At 51.1% G+C, this 17,597-nt stretch overlaps 1 long non-coding RNA gene across 3 annotated transcripts; it reads right to left on the reverse strand.

Annotated features, from left to right (window-relative positions):
- Positions 1 to 1,074: 1,074 nt before the first annotated feature.
- LOC127907552 (uncharacterized) lies at positions 1,075 to 4,203 on the reverse strand. Of its 3 annotated transcripts, XR_008064835.1 has the most exons (4): positions 4,156 to 4,203; positions 2,694 to 2,815; positions 1,679 to 1,763; positions 1,083 to 1,183 (listed from the first exon to the last, which is right to left on the reverse strand). It is a non-coding gene; the product is annotated as an uncharacterized LOC127907552 (long non-coding RNA). The 3 variants fall into 3 exon arrangements; XR_008064834.1 differs by lacking the exon at positions 1,679 to 1,763 and having other exon boundaries at positions 1,075 to 1,199; XR_008064833.1 differs by lacking the exon at positions 1,083 to 1,183 and having other exon boundaries at positions 1,657 to 1,763.
- Positions 4,204 to 17,597: the final 13,394 nt, after the last annotated feature.

Genomic DNA, 17,597 nt, shown 5'->3' on the forward strand with positions numbered 1-17,597 from the left:
TGCCTCCTCCAGTTTTGATCCTTTATATTGGGCAGACAGACCAGTTCCTACCTCCTCCCACTGCCACCTGCCTCCTCCAGTTTTGATCCTTTATATTGGGCAGACAGACCAGTTCCCTCCCTCCTCCCACTGCCACCTGCCTCCAGTTTTCCAGTTTTGATCCTTTATATTGGGCAGACAGACCAGTTCCTCCCTCCTCCCACTGCCACCTGCCTCCTCCAGTTTTGATCCTTTATATTGGGCAGACAGACCAGTTCCCTACCTCCTCCCACTGCCACCTGCCTCCTCCAGTTTTGATCCTTTATATTGGGCAGACAGACCAGTTCCCTCCCTCCTCCCACTGCCACCTGTCTCCTCCAGTTTTGATCCTTTATATTGGGCAGACAGACCAGTTCCCTACCTCCTCCCGCTGCCACCTGCCTCCTCCAGTTTTCTTTGATCCTTTATATTGGGCAGACAGACCAGTTCCCTCCCTCCTCCCCACTGCCACCAGTGCCTCCTCCAGTTTTCCAGTTTTGATCCTTTATATTGGGCAGACAGACCAGTTCCCTACCTCCTCCCACTGCCACCTGCCTCCTCCAGTATTGATCCTTTATATTGGGCAGACAGACCAGTTCCCTCCTCCTCCGCTGCCACCTGCCTCCTCCAGTTTTCCAGTTTTGATCCTTTATATTGGGCAGACAGACCAGTTCACCTGCCTCCTCCCTCGCTGCCACCTGCCTCCTCCAGTTTTGATCCTTTATATTGGGCAGACAGACCAGTTCCTACCTCCTCCTCGCTGCCACCTGCCTCCTCCAGTTTTGATCCTTTATATTGGGCAGACAGACCAGTTCACTACCTCCTCTCGCTGCCACCTGCTTCCTCCAGTTTTGATCCTTTATATTGGGCAGACAGACCAGTTCACTACCTCCTCCTACTGCCACCTGCCTCCTCCAGTTTTGATCCTTTATATTGGGCAGACAGACCAGTTCCCTACCTCCTCCTACTGCCACCTGCCTCCTCCAGTTTTGATCCTTTATATTGGACAGACAGACCAGTTCCCTACCTCCTCCTGCTGCCACCTGTCTCCTCCAGTTTTGATCCTTTATATTGGGCAGACAGACCAGTTCACTACCTCCTCCCGCTGCCACCTGCCTCCTCCAGTTTTGATCCTTTATATTGGGCAGACAGACCAGTTCCCTACCTCCTCCCGCTGCCACCTGCCTCCTCCAGTTTTGATCCTTTATATTGGGCAGACAGACCAGCCTCCTCCCACTGCCACCTGCCTCCTCCCGCTGCCACCTGCCTCCTCCAGTTTTGATCCTTTATATTGGGCAGACAGACCAGTTCCCTACCTCCTCCCACTGCCACCTGCCTCCTCCAGTTTTGATCCTTTATATTGGGCAGACAGACCAGTTCCCTACCTCCTCCTGCTGCCACCTGCCTCCTCCAGTTTTGATCCTTTATATTGGGCAGACAGACCAGTTCCTACCTCCTCCCTCGCTGCCACCTGCCTCCTCCAGTTTTGATCCTTTATATTGGGCAGACAGACCAGTTCCTGCCTCCTCTGCTGCCACCTGCCTCCTCCAGTTTTGATCCTTTATATTGGGCAGACAGACCAGTTCCCTACCTCCTCCCGCTGCCACCTGCCTCCTCCATTTTTGATCCTTTATATTGGGCAGACAGACCAGTTCCCTACCTCCTCCCGCTGCCACCTGCCTCCTCCAGTTTTGATCCTTTATATTGGGCAGACAGACCAGTTCCCTACCTCCTCCCGCTGCCACCTGCCTCCTCCAGTTTTGATCCTTTATATTGGGCAGACAGACCAGTTCCTGCCTCCTCCGCTGCCACCTGCCTCCTCCAGTTTTCCAGTTTTGATCCTTTATATTGGGCAGACAGACCAGTTCCCTCCCTCCTCCCGCTGCCACCTGCCTCCTCCAGTTTTGATCCTTTATATTGGGCAGACAGACCAGTTCACTACCTCCTCCCACTGCCACCTGCCTCCTCCAGTTTTGATCCTTTATATTGTGCAGACAGACCAGTTCACTACCTCCTCCCGCTGCCACCTGCCTCCTCCAGTTTTGATCCTTTATATTGGGCAGACAGACCAGTTCCCTACCTCCTCCTACTGCCACCTGCCTCCTCCAGTTTTGATCCTTTATATTGGGCAGACAGACCAGTTCCCTCCCTCCTCCCACTGCCACCTGCCTCCTCCAGTTTTCCAGTTTTGATCCTTTATATTGGGCAGACAGACCAGTTCCCTACCTCCTCCCGCTGCCACCTGCCTCCTCCAGTATTGATCCTTTATGTTGGGCAGACAGACCAGTTCCCTACCTCCTCCTGCTACCACCTGCCTCCTCCAGTATTGATCCTTTATGTTGGGCAGACAGACCAGTTCCCTGCCTCCTCCTGCTGCCACCTGCCTCCTCCAGTATTGATCCTTTATATTGGGCAGACAGACCAGTTCCCTGCCTCCTCCCGCTGCCACCTGCCTCCTCCAGTTTTGATCCTTTATATTGGGCAGACAGACCAGTTCCCTCCCTCCTCCCCTGCCACCTGCCTCCTCCACTGCCACCTGCCTCCTCCAGTTTTGATCCTTTATATTGGGCAGACAGACCAGTTCCCTACCCCTCCTCCCGCTGCCACCTGCCTCCTCCAGTTTTGATCCTTTATATTGGGCAGACAGACCAGTTCCTACCTCCTCCCACTGCCACCTGCCTCCTCCAGTTTTGATCCTTTATATTGGGCAGACAGACCAGTTCACTACCTCCTCCCGCTGCCACCTGCCTCCTCCAGTTTTGATCCTTTATATTGGGCAGACAGACCAGTTCACTACCTCCTCCCGCTGCCACCTGCCTCCTCCAGTTTTCCAGTTTTGATCCTTTATATTGGGCAGACAGACCAGTTCCCTACCTCCTCCCACTGCCACCTGCCTCCTCCAGTTTTGATCCTTTATATTGGGCAGACAGACCAGTTCCTACCTCCTCCCGCTGCCACCTGCCTCCTCCAGTTTTGATCCTTTATATTGGGCAGACAGACCAGTTCCTACCTCCTCCTGCTGCCACCTGCCTCCTCCATTTTTGATCCTTTATATTGGGCAGACAGACCAGTTCACTACCTCCTCCTGCTGCCACCTGCCTCCTCCAGTTTTGATCCTTTATATTGGGCAGACAGACCAGTTCCCTACCTCCTCCTGCTGCCACCTGCCTCCTCCAGTTTTGATCCTTTATATTGGGCAGACAGACCAGTTCCCTCCCTCCTCCCGCTGCCACCTGCCTCCTCCAGTTTTGATCCTTTATATTGGGCAGACAGACCAGTTCCCTCCCTCCTCCGCTGCCACCTGTCTCCTCCAGTTTTGATCCTTTATATTGGGCAGACAGACCAGTTCCCTCCCTCCTCCCACTGCCACCTGCCTCCTCCAGTTTTGATCCTTTATATTGGGCAGACAGACCAGTTCCCTCCCTCCTCCCGCTGCCACCTGCCTCCTCCAGTTTTGATCCTTTATATTGGGCAGACAGACCAGTTCCCTCCCTCCTCCACTGCCACCTGCCTCCAGTTTTCCAGTTTTGATCCTTTATATTGGGCAGACAGACCAGTTCACTACCTCCTCCTGCTGCCCCCTGCCTCCTCCAGTTTTGATCCTTTATAATGGGCAGACAGACCAGTTCCCTCCCTCCTCCCGCTGCCACCTGCCTCCTCCAGTTTTCCAGTTTTGATCCTTTATATTGGGCAGACAGACCAGTTCCCTACCTCCTCCTGCTGCCACCTGCCTCCTCCAGTTTTGATCCTTTATATTGGGCAGACAGACCAGTTCCCTACCTCCTCCTGCTGCCACCTGCCTCCTCCAGTTTTGATCCTTTATATTGGGCAGACAGACCAGTTCACTACCTCCTCCTGCTGCCACCTGCCTCCTCCAGTTTTGATCCTTTATATTGGGCAGACAGACCAGTTCCCTACCTCCTCCCGCTGCCACCTGCCTCCTCCAGTTTTGATCCTTTATATTGGGCAGACAGACCAGTTCACTACCTCCTCCCGCTGCCACCTGCCTCCTCCAGTTTTCCAGTTTTGATCCTTTATATTGGGCAGACAGACCAGTTCACTACCTCCTCCCCTGCCACCTGCCTCCAGTTTTCCAGTTTTGATCCTTTATATTGGGCAGACAGACCAGTTCACTACCTCCTCCCGCTGCCACCTGCCTCCTCCAGTTTTGATCCTTTATATTGGGCAGACAGACCAGACCAGCCTCCTCACTGCCACCTGCCTCCTCCCGCTGCCACCTGCCTCCTCCAGTTTTGATCCTTTATATTGGGCAGACAGACCAGTTCCCTACCTCCTCCTGCTGCCACCTGCCTCCTCCAGTTTTGATCCTTTATATTGGGCAGACAGACCAGTTCACTACCTCCTCCCACTGCCACCTGCCTCCTCCAGTTTTGATCCTTTATATTGGGCAGACAGACCAGTTCCCTGCCTCCTCCTGCTACCACCTGCCTCCTCCAGTATTGATCCTTTATGTTGGGCAGACAGACCAGTTCCCTGCCTCCTCCCGCTGCCACCTGCCTCCTCCAGTTTTGATCCTTTATATTGGGCAGACAGACCAGTTCCCTGCCTCCTCCCACTGCCACCTGCCTCCTCCCGCTGCCACCTGCCTCCTCCAGTATTGATCCTTTATATTGGGCAGACAGACCAGTTCCCTGCCTCCTCCTACTGCCACCTGCCTCCTCCAGTTTTGATCCTTTATATTGGGCAGACAGACCAGTTCCCTACCTCCTCCCGCTGCCACCTGCCTCCTCCAGTATTGATCCTTTATGTTGGGCAGACAGACCAGTTCCCTACCTCCTCCCGCTGCCACCTGCCTCCTCCCGCTACCATGCCTAGTTTTGATCCTTTATATTTCAGACAGACCTGCCTCCTCCAGTTTTGATCCTTTATATTGGGCAGACAGACCAGTTCACTACCTCCTCCCACTGCCACCTGCCTCCTCCAGTTTTGATCCTTTATATTGGGCAGACAGACCAGTTCACTACCTCCCTCCGCTGCCACCTGCCTCCAGTTTTCCAGTTTTGATCCTTTATATTGGGCAGACAGACCAGTTCACTACCTCCTCCTCGCTGCCACCTGCCTCCTCCAGTTTTGATCCTTTATATTGGGCAGACAGACCAGTTCCCTACCTCCTCCACTGCCACCTGCCTCCTCCAGTTTTGATCCTTTATATTGGGCAGACAGACCAGTTCCCTACCTCCTCCCGCTGCCACCTGCCTCCTCCAGTTTTGATCCTTTATATTGGGCAGACAGACCAGTTCCCTCCCTCCTCCCACTGCCACCTGCCTCCTCCAGTTTTGATCCTTTATATTGGGCAGACAGACCAGTTCCCTGCCTCCTCCTGCTGCCACCTGCCTCCTCCAGTTTTGATCCTTTATATTGGGCAGACAGACCAGTTCCCTGCCTCCTCCAGTTTTCCAGTTTTGATCCTTTATATTGGGCAGACAGACCAGTTCCCTGCCTCCTCCCGCTGCCACCTGCCTCCTCCAGTTTTGATCCTTTATATTGGGCAGACAGACCAGTTCTACCTGCCTCCTCCAGTTTTCCAGTTTTGATCCTTTATATTGGGCAGACAGACCAGTTCCCTGCCTCCTCCCGCTGCCACCTGCCTCCTCCAGTTTTGATCCTTTATATTGGGCAGACAGACCAGTTCCCTACCTCCTCCTGCTGCCACCTGCCTCCTCCAGTTTTGATCCTTTATATTGGGCAGACAGACCAGTTCCCTACCTCCTCCCGCTGCCACCTGCCTCCTCCAGTTTTGATCCTTTATATTGGGCAGACAGACCAGTTCACTACCTCCTCTCGCTGCCACCTGCTTCCTCCAGTTTTGATCCTTTATATTGGGCAGACAGACCAGTTCCCTACCTCCTCCAACTGCCACCTGTCTCCAGTTTTCCAGTTTTGATCCTTTATATTGGGCAGACAGACCAGTTCCCTCCCTCCTCCCACTGCCACCTGCCTCCTCCAGTTTTCCAGTTTTGATCCTTTATATTGGGCAGACAGACCAGTTCCCTCCCTCCTCCCACTGCCACCTGCCTCCTCCAGTTTTGATCCTTTATATTGGGCAGACAGACCAGTTCCCTACCTCCTCCCACTGCCACCTGCCTCCTCCAGTTTTGATCCTTTATATTGGGCAGACAGACCAGTTCCCTACCTCCTCCCGCTGCCACCTGCCTCCTCCAGTTTTGATCCTTTATATTGGGCAGACAGACCAGTTCCCTACCTCCTCCTCCGCTGCCACCTGCCTCCTGCCACCTGCCTCCTCCAGTTTTGATCCTTTATATTGGGCAGACAGACCAGTTCCCTCCCTCCTCCCACTGCCACCTGTCTCCTCCAGTTTTCCAGTTTTGATCCTTTATATTGGGCAGACAGACCAGTTCCCTGCCTCCTCCCACTGCCACCTGCCTCCTCCAGTTTTCCAGTTTTGATCCTTTATATTGGGCAGACAGACCAGTTCCCTGCCTCCTCCCACTGCCACCTGCCTCCTCCAGTTTTGATCCTTTATATTGGGCAGACAGACCAGTTCCCTACCTCCTCCCACTGCCACCTGCCTCCTCCAGTTTTGATCCTTTATATTGGGCAGACAGACCAGTTCCCTCCCTCCTCCCGCTGCCACCTGCCTCCTCCAGTTTTGATCCTTTATATTGGGCAGACAGACCAGTTCCCTACCTCCTCCCGCTGCCACCTGCCTCCTCCAGTTTTGATCCTTTATATTGGGCAGACAGACCAGTTCCCTGCCTCCTCCCGCTGCCACCTGCCTCCTCCAGTTTTGATCCTTTATATTGGGCAGACAGACCAGTTCCCTGCCTCCTCCAGTTTTCCAGTTTTGATCCTTTATATTGGGCAGACAGACCAGTTCCCTACCTCCTCCCGCTGCCACCTGCCTCCTCCAGTTTTGATCCTTTATATTGGGCAGACAGACCAGTTCCCTGCCTCCTCCAGTTTTCCAGTTTTGATCCTTTATATTGGGCAGACAGACCAGTTCCCTACCTCCTCCCGCTGCCACCTGCCTCCTCCAGTTTTGATCCTTTATATTGGGCAGACAGACCAGTTCCCTGCCTCCTCCCACTGCCACCTGTCTCCTCCAGTTTTCCAGTTTTGATCCTTTATATTGGGCAGACAGACCAGTTCCCTACCTCCTCCCGCTGCCACCTGCCTCCTCCAGTTTTGATCCTTTATATTGGGCAGACAGACCAGTTCACTACCTCCTCCCGCTGCCACCTGCCTCCTCCAGTTTTCCAGTTTTGATCCTTTATATTGGGCAGACAGACCAGTTCCCTCCCTCCTCCCACTGCCACCTGCCTCCTCCAGTTTTCCAGTTTTGATCCTTTATATTGGGCAGACAGACCAGTTCCCTACCTCCTCCCACTGCCACCTGCCTCCTCCAGTTTTGATCCTTTATATTGGGCAGACAGACCAGTTCCTCCTCCTCCCGCTGCCACCTGCCTCCTCCAGTTTTCCAGTTTTGATCCTTTATATTGGGCAGACAGACCAGTTCCCTCCCTCCTCCCACTGCCACCTGCCTCCTCCCGCTGCCACCTGCCTCCTCCAGTTTTGATCCTTTATATTGGGCAGACAGACCAGTTCCCTACCTCCTCCCTGCTGCCACCTGCCTCCTCCAGTTTTGATCCTTTATATTGGGCAGACAGACCAGTTCCCTACCTCCTCCGCTGCCACCTGCCTCCTCCAGTTTTGATCCTTTATATTGGGCAGACAGACCAGTTCACTACCTCCTCCTGCTGCCACCTGCCTCCTCCAGTTTTGATCCTTTATATTGGGCAGACAGACCAGTTCCCTACCTCCTCCCGCTGCCACCTGCCCTCCTCCAGTTTTGATCCTTTATATTGGGCAGACAGACCAGTTCCCTACCTCCTCCTGCTGCCACCTGTCTCCTCCAGTTTTGATCCTTTATATTGGGCAGACAGACCAGTTCACTACCTCCTCCCACTGCCACCTGCCTCCTCCAGGTTTTGATCCTTTATATTGGGCAGACAGACCAGTTCACTACCTCCTCCCGCTGCCACCTGCCTCCTCCAGTTTTGATCCTTTATATTGGGCAGACAGACCAGTTCCCTGCCTCCTCCCACTGCCACCTGCCTCCTCCCACTGCCACCTGCCTCCTCCAGTTTTGATCCTTTATATTGGGCAGACAGACCAGTTCCTACCTCCTCCCACTGCCACCTGCCTCCTCCAGTTTTGATCCTTTATATTGGGCAGACAGACCAGTTCCCTGCCTCCTCCTGCTGCCACCTGCCTCCTCCAGTTTTGATCCTTTATATTGGGCAGACAGACCAGTTCACTACCTCCTCCCACTGCCACCTGCCTCCTCCAGTTTTGATCCTTTATATTGGGCAGACAGACCAGTTCCTACCTCCTCCTGCTGCCACCTGCCTCCTCCAGTTTTGATCCTTTATATTGGGCAGACAGACCAGTTCCCTACCTCCTCCCGCTGCCACCTGCCTCCTCCATTTTTGATCCTTTATATTGGGCAGACAGACCAGTTCCTCCCTCCTCCCGCTGCCACCTGCCTCCTCCAGTTTTGATCCTTTATATTGGGCAGACAGACCAGTTCCCTACCTCCTCCCACTGCCACCTGCCTCCTCCAGTTTTCCAGTTTTGATCCTTTATATTGGGCAGACAGACCAGTTCCCTCCCTCCTCCCACTGCCACCTGCCTCCTCCAGTTTTCCAGTTTTGATCCTTTATATTGGGCAGACAGACCAGTTCCCTACCTCCTCCCACTGCCACCTGCCTCCTCCAGTTTTGATCCTTTATATTGGGCAGACAGACCAGTTCCCTACCTCCTCCCACTGCCACCTGCCTCCTCCAGTTTTGATCCTTTATATTGGGCAGACAGACCAGTTCCCTACCTCCTCCCACTGCCACCTGCCTCCTCCAGTTTTGATCCTTTATATTGGGCAGACAGACCAGTTCCCTACCTCCTCCCACTGCCACCTGCCTCCAGTAGTTTTGATCCTTTATATTGGGCAGACAGACCAGTTCCCTACCTCCTCCTGCTGCCACCTGCCTCCTCCAGTTTTGATCCTTTATATTGGGCAGACAGACCAGTTCCCTACCTCCTCCCGCTGCCACCTGCCTCCTCCAGTTTTGATCCTTTATATTGGGCAGACAGACCAGTTCCCTACCTCCTCCTGCTGCCACCTGCCTCCTCCAGTTTTGATCCTTTATATTGGGCAGACAGACCAGTTCCCTACCTCCTCCTGCTGCCACCTGCCTCCTCCAGTTTTGATCCTTTATATTGGGCAGACAGACCAGTTCCCTACCTCCTCCCACTGCCACCTGCCTCCTCCCACTGCCACCTGCCTCCTCCAGTTTTGATCCTTTATATTGGGCAGACAGACCAGTTCCCTCCCTCCTCCCGCTGCCACCTGCCTCCTCCAGTTTTCCAGTTTTGATCCTTTATATTGGGCAGACAGACCAGTTCCCTACCTCCTCCCACTGCCACCTGCCTCCTCCAGTTTTGATCCTTTATATTGGGCAGACAGACCAGTTCCCTCCCTCCTCCCACTGCCACCTGCCTCCTCCAGTTTTCCAGTTTTGATCCTTTATATTGGGCAGACAGACCAGTTCCCTCCCTCCTCCCACTGCCACCTGCCTCCTCCAGTTTTCCAGTTTTGATCCTTTATATTGGGCAGACAGACCAGTTCCCTACCTCCTCCCACTGCCACCTGCCTCCTCCAGTTTTGATCCTTTATATTGGGCAGACAGACCAGTTCCCTCCCTCCTCCCACTGCCACCTGCCTCCTCCAGTTTTCCAGTTTTGATCCTTTATATTGGGCAGACAGACCAGTTCCCTGCCTCCTCCTGCTGCCACCTGCCTCCTCCAGTTTTGATCCTTTATATTGGGCAGACAGACCAGTTCCCTCCCTCCTCCCACTGCCACCTGCCTCCTCCAGTTGTGATCCTTTATATTGGGCAGACAGACCAGTTCCCTACCTCCTCCTGCTGCCACCTGCCTCCTCCAGTTTTGATCCTTTATATTGGGCAGACAGACCAGTTCCCTCCCTCCTCCCACTGCCACCTGCCTCCTCCAGTTTTGATCCTTTATATTGGGCAGACAGACCAGTTCCTCCCTCCTCCCACTGCCACCTGTCTCCTCCAGTTTTGATCCTTTATATTGGGCAGACAGACCAGTTCCCTCCCTCCTCCCACTGCCACCTGCCTCCTCCAGTTTTGATCCTTTATATTGGGCAGACAGACCAGTTCCCTCCCTCCTCCCACTGCCACCTGCCTCCTCCAGTTTTGATCCTTTATATTGGGCAGATAGACCAGTTCCCTCCCTCCTCCCACTGCCACCTGCCTCCTCCAGTTTTCCAGTTTTGATCCTTTATATTGGGCAGACAGACCAGTTCCCTGCCTCCTCCTGCTGCCCCCTGCCTCCTCCAGTTTTGATCCTTTATAATGGGCAGACAGACCAGTTCCCTCCCTCCTCCCACTGCCACCTGCCTCCTCCAGTTTTCCAGTTTTGATCGTTTATATTGGGCAGACAGACCAGTTCCCTCCTCCTCCCACTGCCACCTGCCTCCTCCAGTATTGATCCTTTATATTGGGCAGACAGACCAGTTCTCTACCTCCTCCTGCTGCCACCTGCCTCCTCCAGTTTGATCCTTTATATTGGGCAGACAGACCAGTTCCCTGCCTCCTCCTGCTGCCCCCTGCCTCCTCCAGTTTTAATCCTTTATATTGGGCAGACAGACCAGTTCCCTGCCTCCTCCCGCTGCCACCTGCCTCCTCCAGTTTTGATCCTTTATATTGGGCAGACAGACCAGTTCCCTGCCTCCTCCCACTGCCACCTGCCTCCTCCAGTTTTCCAGTTTTGATCCTTTATATTGGGCAGACAGACCAGTTCCCTACCTCCTCCCCCTGCCACCTGCCTCCTCCAGTTTTCCAGTTTTGATCCTTTATATTGGGCAGACAGACCAGTTCCCTGCCCCCTCCCACTGCCACCTGCCTCCTCCAGTTTTGATCCTTTATATTGGGCAGACAGACCAGTTCCCTGCCTCCTCCCACTGCCACCTGCCTCCTCCCACTGCCACCTGCCTCCTCCAGTTTTGATCCTTTATATTGGGCAGACAGACCAGTTCCCTACCTCCTCCTGCTGCCACCCGCCTCCTCCAGTTTTGATCCTTTATATTGGGCAGACAGACCAGTTCCCTACCTCCTCCCACTGCCACCTGCCTCCTCCAGTTTTGATCCTTTATATTGGGCAGACAGACCAGTTCCCTACCTCCTCCCACTGCCACCTGCCTCCTCCAGTTTTGATCCTTTATATTGGGCAGACAGACCAGTTCCCTACCTCCTCCCGCTGCCACCTGCCTCCTCCAGTTTTGATCCTTTATATTGGGCAGACAGACCAGTTCCCTACCTCCTCCCACTGCCACCTGCCTCCTCCAGTTTTGATCCTTTATATTGGGCAGACAGACCAGTTCCCACTGCCACCTCCTCCTCCCACTGCCACCTGCCTCCTCCAGTTTTGATCCTTTATATTGGGCAGACAGACCAGTTCTACCTCCTCCCACTGCCACCTGCCTCCTCCAGTTTTGATCCTTTATATTGGGCAGACAGACCAGTTCCCTACCTCCTCCCGCTGCCACCTGCCTCCTCCAGTTTTGATCCTTTATATTGGGCAGACAGACCAGTTCCCTACCTCCTCCCCGCTGCCACCTGCCTCCTCCTGCCACCTGCCACCTCCTCCAGTTTTGATCCTTTATATTGGGCAGACAGACCAGTTCCCTCCCTCCTCCCACTGCCACCTGTCTCCTCCTCCAGTTTTGATCCTTTATATTGGGCAGACAGACCAGTTCCCTACCTCCTCCCACTGCCACCTGTCTCCTCCAGTTTTCCAGTTTTGATCCTTTATATTGGGCAGACAGACCAGTTCCCTGCCTCCTCCCACTGCCACCTGCCTCCTCCAGTTTTGATCCTTTATATTGGGCAGACAGACCAGTTCCCTACCTCCTCCCACTGCCACCTGCCTCCTCCAGTTTTGATCCTTTATATTGGGCAGACAGACCAGTTCCCTCCCTCCTCCCGCTGCCACCTGCCTCCTCCAGTTTTGATCCTTTATATTGGGCAGACAGACCAGTTCCCTACCTCCTCCCACTGCCACCTGCCTCCTCCAGTTTTGATCCTTTATATTGGGCAGACAGACCAGTTCCCTACCTCCTCCTGCTGCCACCTGCCTCCTCCAGTTTTGATCCTTTATATTGGGCAGACAGACCAGTTCCCTGCCTCCTCCAGTTTTCCAGTTTTGATCCTTTATATTGGGCAGACAGACCAGTTCCCTGCCTCCTCCCGCTGCCACCTGCCTCCTCCAGTTTTGATCCTTTATATTGGGCAGACAGACCAGTTCCCTGCCTCCTCCAGTTTTCCAGTTTTGATCCTTTATATTGGGCAGACAGACCAGTTCCCTGCCTCCTCCCGCTGCCACCTGCCTCCTCCAGTTTTGATCCTTTATATTGGGCAGACAGACCAGTTCCCTCCTCCTCCCACTGCCACCTGCCTCCTCCAGTTTTGATCCTTTATATTGGGCAGACAGACCAGTTCCCTCCTCCTCCCGCTGCCACCTGCCTCCTCCAGTTTTGATCCTTTATATTGGGCAGACAGACCAGTTCCCTACCTCCTCCCGCTGCCACCTGCCTCCTCCAGTTTTGATCCTTTATATTGGGCAGACAGACCAGTTCCCTACCTCCTCCCACTGCCACCTGCCTCCTCCAGTTTTGATCCTTTATATTGGGCAGACAGACCAGTTCCCTACCTCCTCCCGCTGCCACCTGCCTCCTCCAGTTTTGATCCTTTATATTGGGCAGACAGACCAGTTCCCTCCCTCCTCCCACTGCCACCTGCCTCCTCCAGTTTTCCAGTTTTGATCCTTTATATTGGGCAGACAGACCAGTTCCCTACCTCCTCCCACTGCCACCTGCCTCCTCCAGTTTTGATCCTTTATATTGGGCAGACAGACCAGTTCCCTCCCTCCTCCCACTGCCACCTGCCTCCTCCAGTTTTGATCCTTTATATTGGGCAGACAGACCAGTTCCCTGCCTCCTCCCACTGCCACCTGCCTCCTCCAGTTTTGATCCTTTATATTGGGCAGACAGACCAGTTCCCTACCTCCTCCCGCTGCCACCTGCCTCCTCCAGTTTTGATCCTTTATATTGGGCAGACAGACCAGTTCCCTACCTCCTCCCACTGCCACCTGCCTCCTCCAGTTTTGATCCTTTATATTGGGCAGACAGACCAGTTCCCTACCTCCTCCCACTGCCACCTGCCTCCTCCAGTTTTGATCCTTTATATTGGGCAGACAGACCAGTTCCCTCCCTCCTCCCACTGCCACCTGCCTCCTCCAGTTTTCCAGTTTTGATCCTTTATATTGGGCAGACAGACCAGTTCCCTGCCTCCTCCCACTGCCACCTGCCTCCTCCATTTTTGTGGCAATGTTATAATCAATTGGTTGTAACCTTGGATTGAGCAGACCTTCCAGTACAATTCTGATAAATCCATGGAAGTAACTCTACCATTCAATTTATAATATTCTGTTAAGAACAAAATATCCTTTTCAAACATCTTTCCCATAAATAGAGGTATTTTATTAACCAGCATATTTGAGTTCAGCCATAGTATCTGTTGTAATGTTAGTTCTATTTTTTTCAGGGGAATGAAATTGAATTTGTAGCCAGCTTGTTTGACAAATGTTGATACATTGAAAAAAAGTATAATTTTCAATTAATCGAAAATGAGACATGACAATCTGCACAAAGGCAAAAAGGACATTTTTAAACAACAGATGAGCTTTTCTTAGTAATCTACTGGAGAACCATTTAGGGTTGAAGTAAAACTATTGAATAAGTGAAGCTTTTAGAGAGAGGTTTAATGCTTTTAGATTTAACAATCTCAAACCACCCAATTCATATTCATTATATAGATAGGTACACTTTATTTCATCCTGTTTAACGTCCCTGATTAAGATAAATATTTTTTCGCTCATATGATTTGAAAAATGAATGATCAGGAGTAGTCAGCACCATAAGTAAGTGAATAAACTTAGATTTGACTAATGAGTTAATCAGGACATTTTCTTCCATAAATAGACAGGCATTTACCTCTCCATGGTTGCAGGATCTTGTCTATTTTTACAAAATGTTCTATTGAAATTCATTGTGGACAGCTCATTCATATTTTGTGTGATATGAATACCAAGTATGTCTACTTCACAATCAGCCCATTTTATAGGTAAACTGCAGGGTAATGTAAAGTTGAATTTTTTAAAGATCCAAGACGTAATATTGTACACTTTTCATATTTAGGATTAAGTCCATAGTCCAGAAAAGGGATCTAGATCTTCAATGAGACATTGCAGGGATCAAGATTGCAGACTTAATATAAAACTTGAGACATCGGTATACATGGACATCTTTGTTTTTAATAAGCCTTGTATTTCCAATCCTCTAATGTTGTTATTGGTTCTGATTTTAATTATTGGTTCTGATTTTAATAACTTCGATGGCCATTATGAATTGATATGTTTACAGCAAACACCCTTGTTTAACTGACAATTCAAAACTCTAAGAAGTAGCCACTATTTACTATTTTACACCTGGGGTTGCTATACATTACTTTACCCAGTCATACCATAGATTCTCAATTGGATTGAGGTCTGGGCTTTGACTAGGCCATTCCAAGAAATGTACATGTTTCCCCTTAAACCACTCAAGTGTTGCTTTATCAGTATGCTTAGGGTCATTGTCCTGCTGGAAGGTGAACCTCCGTCCCAGTCTCAAATCTCTTGAAGACTGAAACATGTTTCCCTCAAGAATGTTCCTGTATTTAGCGCCATCCATCATTCCTTCAATTCTGACCAGTTTCCCAGTCCCTGCCGATGAAAAACATCCCCACAGCATGATGCTGCCACCACCATGCTTCACCGTGGGGATGGTATATCGGGGTGATGAGAGGTGTTGGGTTCGTGCCAGACATAGCATTTTCCTTGATGGCAAAAAGCTACATTTGAGTCTCATCTAACCAGAGTACCTTCTTCCTTGTGTTTGGGGAGTCTCCCACATGCCTTTAGGAAAACACCAAACGTATGTGCTTATTTTTTTCTTTAAGCAGTGGCTTTTTTCTGGCCACTCTTCTGTAAAGCCCACCTCTGTGGAGTGTACAGCTTAAAGAGGTCCTATGGACAGATACTCCAATCTCCGCTGTGGAGCTTTGCAGCTCCTTCAGGGTTATCTTTGGTCTCTTTGTTACTTCTCTGATTAATGCCCTCCTTGCCCGGTCCATGAGTTTTGGTGGTTGGTCCTCTCTTGGCAAGTTTGTTTTGGTGCCATATTCTTTTCATTTTTTAATAATGGATTTAATGGTGCTCTGTGGGATGTTCAAAGTTTCAGATATTTTTTCATAACCCAAGCCTGATCTGTACTTCTCCACAACTTTGTCCCTGATCTGTTTGGAGAGCTCCTTGGTCTTCATGGTGCCGCTTGCTTGGTGGTGCCCGTTGCTTAGTGGTGTTGCAGACTCTGGGGCAACACGTGTATATACACGAGATCATGTGACACTTTGATCTCACACAGGTGGACAATATTTAACAAATTATGTGACTTCTGAAGATAATTTGTTTCACCAGATCTTATTTAGGGGCTTCATAGCAAAGGGGGTGAATACATATGCACGCACCCCTGAACAGTTTTTTAAATTTAATTTTTGATAATATTTTTATTCTCTGAATCCAAGATGGCGTAGCAGTAAGTCGTCCTGTCGCATCGTCTCTCTGTAAATATCTGTAAATATCGTCTCTTTTTCGTTTTAGATATTTTTCTTCGCATATCTTTAAAAACATTTTGCTAAACCTAAGCTTCCAAATACTCTCCTGCAATCCGCCTGTAGCTATTTTTCCTAAAGTATTTATATTTACTTCGGAACCGGAACCCCTCAACTGAAGCTAGCCAGCTAACCACCAGCTATGCTAGCGGTCTTCAGCTAACCGGTCATCAGCTAACCTTTAGCTCGGAAGGCTCTCGCCAGTTCGAACAATGCGACGCTAACCAGAGCATAACGGACCAATTAATTTTTTATCCCCGGATTCCCTCCACGGATTATTATTATTTTTTTTTCAGCTGGATCTTCACAACTAGCTATCGAGCTAAACCGCAACCCTGGTTGATTACTCCTGGCTAGCGTTTCCACCCACGTAGCTTGAAGCTAGCCTGCCAGAGCTCCTGTGTTCCTAGCATACTCCTGGGCTTCTATACCCGGAACCACGACCGGTCTATCGATGTCACTGCATGAAGAGGAATAAACAGACTCACACCATCGCAACGTCCTCCAAAGGCTAACTCTCTAGTCCTCGCTATCTCCTTGCTTGCTAATTCGGCATGCTCACTGCTGGCTTGTTTAGCCCAGGTCCGCTAACTACTACCTTGTTTACCCCGGCCTGCTAATCTGTTAGCTTGTTAGCACAGGCCTGCTAACCGTCTGCATCGCAGTGGCCCATATGTACTTTCTATCTCTTCCCGATTTTTAAAATGTGTTTATACCTACCGGAAACCTGCCTCACCCAATGTGATACGGAATCGCTATTATTTTTAATTTTTAGAACACACTCAAGAACCTCCAGAAGCTAACCAGCTAACTAGCTACAAGCTATTTAGTCATTGTTAGTTTTTTTTAACCTGGTTAACACTCGCCAGTCCAGCCCCCCTGCCCCATCCACCGCTGCCCCTGGACTCTGATCACTTGGCTACATAGCTGATGCACGTTGGACTGTCCATTAATCACGGTAATCCATTCTGCTTGTTTGTTTTATCTGTCGGCCCCGTTGCCTAGTCAATGCCATTTTACCTGCTGTTGTTTTATGCTAGCTGATTAGCTGTTGTCTCACCCACTGTTTTAGCTAGCAATTCAACACCTGTGATTACTGTATGCCTCGCTGTATGTCTCTCTCAAATGTCAATATGCCTTGTATACTGTTGCTCAGATTAGTTATCATTGTTTTAGTTCACAATGGAGCCCCTAGTCCCACTCCTCATACCCCTGATACCTCCTTTGTCCCACCTCCCACATATGCGGTGACCTCACCCATTACAACCAGCATGTCCAGAGATAAAACCTCTCTCATCATCACCCAGTGCCTGGGCTTACCTCCGCCGTACCCGCACCCCACCATACCTCTGTCTGCGCATTATGCCCTGAATATATTCTACCATGCCCAGAAACCTGCTCCTCTTATTCTCTGTCCCCAACGCTCTAGGCGACCAGTTTTGATAGCCTTTAGCCGCACCCTCATACTACTCCTTCTCTGTTCCGCGGGTGATGTGGAGGTAAACCCAGGCCCTGCATGTCCCCAGGCACCCCCATTTGTTGACTTCTGTGATCGAAAAAGCCTTGGTTTCATGCATGTCAACATCAGAAGCCTCCTCCCTAAGTTTGTTTTACTCACTGCTTTAGCACACTCTGCTAACCCTGATGTCCTTGCCGTGTCTGAATCCTGGCTCAGGAAGGCCACCAAAAATTCTGAGATTTCCATACCCAACTATACCATCTTCCGTCAAGATAGAACTGCCA

This window comes from Oncorhynchus keta, chromosome 15 (genome assembly GCF_023373465.1).
Source record: "Oncorhynchus keta strain PuntledgeMale-10-30-2019 chromosome 15, Oket_V2, whole genome shotgun sequence".
Taxonomy (NCBI): domain Eukaryota; kingdom Metazoa; phylum Chordata; class Actinopteri; order Salmoniformes; family Salmonidae; genus Oncorhynchus; species Oncorhynchus keta.